Source organism: Sander vitreus, chromosome 17 (assembly GCF_031162955.1).
Source record: "Sander vitreus isolate 19-12246 chromosome 17, sanVit1, whole genome shotgun sequence".
NCBI lineage: Eukaryota > Metazoa > Chordata > Actinopteri > Perciformes > Percidae > Sander > Sander vitreus.
In genome coordinates, this window is record NC_135871.1 from 30,353,603 (window position 1) to 30,358,602 (window position 5,000).

The following is a 5,000-nucleotide window of genomic DNA, read 5'->3' on the forward strand; positions in this document are numbered from 1 at the left end:
TTGTCTTCTTGTCGGTTATCTCAACACAAAGTGTGTGTATGTTCCGTGTATTTTCTTTGTGTATAATGTTTGGATATGTTGTCTTATGTCTTAGTTCACAGTGTCAGGCTGCGTATTCATTTCTCTATTTATTACTGAGGCTAACTTATCTGGAATGTGCATTATCTACTGCTGGGACTTTTTCACTTCTTACTTCTCTTATTTGTTTATTGTTGTATGTTTTAATACTTAGGGAGTACCAACGTCATCCAATGAATGAAGACAGTTAAACTGGTTAGAATATAGCTAGCATATATAATAAATATAATGAAATAATATAGTTTAGGCTATACATAGTGCCAAGACAATCCTTTGACCTATAGACCACTACTGACCTCAATCACACCGGCTCCCTCAGAATCAACTGCTGCCAATCTCCTGCTTCTCTTTCTCTCTGCGGAAATATCTTCCAATATCCATCTCATCTGCTCAATGAATTGAAGGATACACCGGTACATTAGCATTAACAGGGACAACAACATGGGATTGATATGGTTTTAGAATATGCCTACTATAGAGATAGATTATTGGCAATGAATAAAGAGTTGTGATTAGCTTGCTAAGTTAACCATTTCTTGTATTTCGCTCGTTCACACTAGCTAGACTTTAGTTTCCCATTGCAAACCAAAATATCCCCTTTCCTTTACCTCAAGAAAACGGAGCTAAAGGTGAGCAGGTCATTAAAAACAACTTACAATTTCACCCTGTATCACTACGTGTAATCAGTCTTCCTTTCACCATAGCGTGTGTATCGGTGCGTGTGTTTGTGGGGGGGAGGGTGCATAGCGAGTTCAGACCAAAGAGTAGCGATGAGACGAGATGAATCCCCCAGTTACTCGCAACGCGCCGGTCTGCAGCGCTCTGAAAGCTGCCAGTTGACACCAATGCAACGAGACGCTGCGGTGCATCATCTTGATAGCACAACGACTCTCTGTACTTCTGTCTAACTTCCGACTTTTCGGCTATTTTTTGTAGCTATAGGCATATATATATCATTTGTTGCGTCTAAATATAAATGAGGATAAGTCGTATTGTTATTGTTGTTGTTATTATTATTTGGGGGGGCTTAGGAACATTTTAGGGTAGCTTCAGCCCCCCTAAAATAGGCCTAACGACGTCCCTGAAAATAAATATAGCCTTAATGCAGTATAAAGATATTTCTCCAAACACACACACAGGCCTGTTTGAACGTCAACAGTAACGTTACCTAAACAGCGTGTAGTTCCTATTTTAGCAAGTTTGCTTTATGTGTTATTGTGCATAAATATGAACACTACCGTTGCTGTCAACGGGCTTATCTGCTAACGTTAGCTACCGGCGGTTACCTCGGAACAATCCAGCAAATAGACGGTACCCTAGAGTGCCGTTACCTGAAACGGATTTAACGTCACCGCTCATTTTACACACAGTTTAGCAACAAAACTAAACTCTGAGGGAAGATTACTACGTTTTTAATGTTGGTTTGGAGCGGTATGCACCCCCACTAACCTGGAAAGCGTTAAACAGTAATGTTAATACAGCGTGTCGGAGGAATACAGCGTCTCTTTTTAGTTTTTTTTTGTTTAATACAGCATCTCCTACAGCGGCCAGCGGGGCGTCAGAGGCAGAGGGACCACAGCGTTGGCTAACGTTAGCTTCTTGTCTCATCTGGGGTCTAATAAACAGTATATTCATCAAAGTCAGTGTGCCCAACGCTATTCTCCAATAAACTGTAGCTGTCATATTTCACGGGACCGCGTGAGTGTGGTTTTCATGTTCCAGTTGTTCAGCCTCAGAGGAGAGAGACAGAGAGACAGAGAGAGAGAGAGAGAGAGAGAGAGAGAGAGAGAGAGAGAGCGGCTGACTGTTGGCCTGAGATCAGTGGAGCAGACGGCTCTGCAGAGTCCTGTATAATTACGACTTTATGACATTTCATAAACAGCTGATTGAGCGGCAGTGCGCCCCTGCTACATGCATATAGCGGAAACCCTGCATGTGCACGTGTGGTGCTGATGTTGCATATGTCAGACTGACCGGCAGGTGCCGCTCATGGCCGATGACGTGAAAAATCGGTGCATCTCTAGTTGTAATACTGACAGCGGGGCAATGACAATACATCTTCTTATGTCTTATGTCTTTGACATAAAGTCTTTAAAAGGGAAACATTGACCTTAAAGGGGAACTATGCAGTTGTTTTTTTTTGGCTTAATTGACCTTAACTGAACAGCTTCAGAGTCATTGGAATAGTTATAGGACTTTTTTTCAGGTTGAATGGTGGTCGTCTCGCTCCCCCCTAGCGCCTGTGAGCAGAAAAACCACCCTCGCTTCTCCTCGGACCGCGAACCTCCTATGGCGCCATTTTAATGCTACCAAGCCATCACCTCCCGTTAGCATCCCGTTAGCATCCCATTGACTCCCATTCATCTTGACGTCACTTTGACAGAGAATACCTTTACATCTGAAGCGTTTAAAGACTCTATTTGTCCGTTGTTTATTTCTAAAGAAACACGACAATGTATAAAAGGCTCCATTACCTTGTAGCTCACGTTATGGCTCCGTAGCAGACGTTTTTATAACAATAGGCTAACGATTGGGTCATAACCACGAGACTTCCTGTCTCATAGTAGAGGAGTTACCGTATAGTACAGGAGAAGCTCTCAGGCAGTTTGGACTTCCATCAGCTGTTTAAGTGTAATGACTAATGTTAACTATCATTTTAGTGATCAATAATGAGCCTGTGTCTATGTTATCTCCTTACATATACCTACGCTCTCCGTCTCTGCTAGATTGGGAATGATTGAGATTTCTCTTGGCACAGCTACCAGAAGACTTCCAACTTTCAGACAGGTTGCTCACGTCACATCTACGTCTTCAAGCTCAGTTGGAGGCTGCTCAGTAACGCTCAGCCATCACCGGGAAAGAGCTTCTAATGTCCTTCACTGGTCTCCGTCCAGAGACACGGGATCTGGTGGTCCAGTCTTTATACTGTCTATGGCTACTGAGCATGTGCGAGTGCAATCAAAGATAGTACGGAAGAAGCAGAAGAAAAGAGGTCTCACTCTGTAGCTAAAACAGAGACCTGAACACAGGGTGAAAAGAGGAGCTGCAGCAATGTGCAGTACAACAAAAATATGGTGTTTTTTGAAAATTAAACCACATAAACCTATTCTGGTACAACCTCTAAATACAATTATGAACCTGGAAATGAGCAGAATATGGGCGCTTTAAATCTTTAAGTCAATCTAGAGAATGCATTTTCTGTAAAAGCGGTGTGAATGCTGTATGCTGAAAGGCTGACACTACCCAGAATGTCTGAAAGAGGATGAACATCTTGTTGGGAATGACTGAATTACAACAGATAACAGTTGAAAATGTATGAATTTGTGTCAAAATTAAACACTCTGGGCGCCCAGATAGCTCAGCTGGTAGAGCAGGCGCGCCCATATATAGAGGTTTACTCCTCAGCGCAGCGGGTCCGGGGTTCAACTCCGACCTGCGGCCCTTTGCTGCGTGTCGTTCCCCCCTCTTTCCCCTTTAATGTCTTCAGCTGTCGTGTCAATAAAGTCAAAAAGACAAAAAATGATCTGTCCATTCACTTGAATGGGGGATAATTTCCGTCGTCGTAATAAGCATTTTGTACAGAAGCAGGAATGTCCTATTCGTGCTGAAGGTTTTGGGGAGGGGGGTGCAGGGGATATATATATTTCTTCACCCTCAAACAATATGAAAGACAATCTACTCCCAAAAAAGAGGTAAAAACAACGGTTTGGGGGCTCAAAACATGCACGGAAAACAAGAACTGTGTCTACTTTTGCAGCATTTAAAGAACCTTAACAGGAAGTGAAAAAGTCTCGTTCTCTCATACATGTCTTGTTGAGATGTACATAAAACCTAAAAAAAAATAAACGTTGAAAATAAAACATGTTTTGAATGTGCAGAATGTTTCGAAGGCTTTCTGCTGGATGACCCACAGACTAGAGCTGAAGACCTAAACGTCTGTATGTCAGAGTAAACTCTGACATACAGCAGTCTGAGATTATCCATCAACATACATTCCTCTAATATTAGTCCAAATAACTCATAATTTCGGCTTTTTTGACTCAAAAATTGTGTATAATGTCCTTTAAAAGAGGTTTATTGACCATGAATTCCAAAAGTAAGTGTAACAGTCGTGGTAATAAGGTGGTGAGTGGCGTGTATACAGTACTGGTGGTAGTGGACAAAAGGGTTAACAGTCAACAAAAGGTAGCCTAGAAATCTAGACGCACCCTAGTTGCTGCAAATGTCATTTGCAGCCAGGGGGGTCTAGGCACTCTCCGTTAAAACATTTGCCCGTTTATTACTCAAACCTGTCACAATTGTACGTTGTAGTTCCTGTGTCGACACGTGTTTGTTTCAGTAGTGCAACCAAAATCATTTATTCCAGCACAGAAGTACAAGAGGCTAAATAGCTGCTAATGCTAAGTAATACATGTATACGTGACACATAGAGATAGATAGTTCCACGTGTTTGCAAAATGCTAAATACAGTGAAAGTATTATTAGGATCATTTATTTATTTTTGTAGCCTAGAAATGTAGACGCCCCCTAGTGGCAGCAGATGTAATCTGCAGCCAGGGTCGTCTAGCAACTCTCCGTTGGCTCGCGAGCTGGAAAAACCAGACTCTGGTCAGGCCAATCACATCGTGTATAGAGTGGGTGGGCGGGGCTTATGGCTGCTGCTGCTGCTGCTGCTGGTGAACAGCGGTCTCTGGAAGACTTGGAGTTCAGCTTTTCTTTGAGGAAAGAACAAAGAACGGCCCTGAAGTCATTCTTAAAAAAGGAAGATGTGTTCAGAGTTTAAAGTGTAATCTATCAGCTAGCGTTGCTCTGATTGGTTGTAGAGCTATCCTATTGCGTGCAGAGGGAATCTGAAAGACAACTGTTTATCCCGCCCCTCTGATCGAGCCCAGCCAATGGGGAGTTCCCAGACCCAACATCTG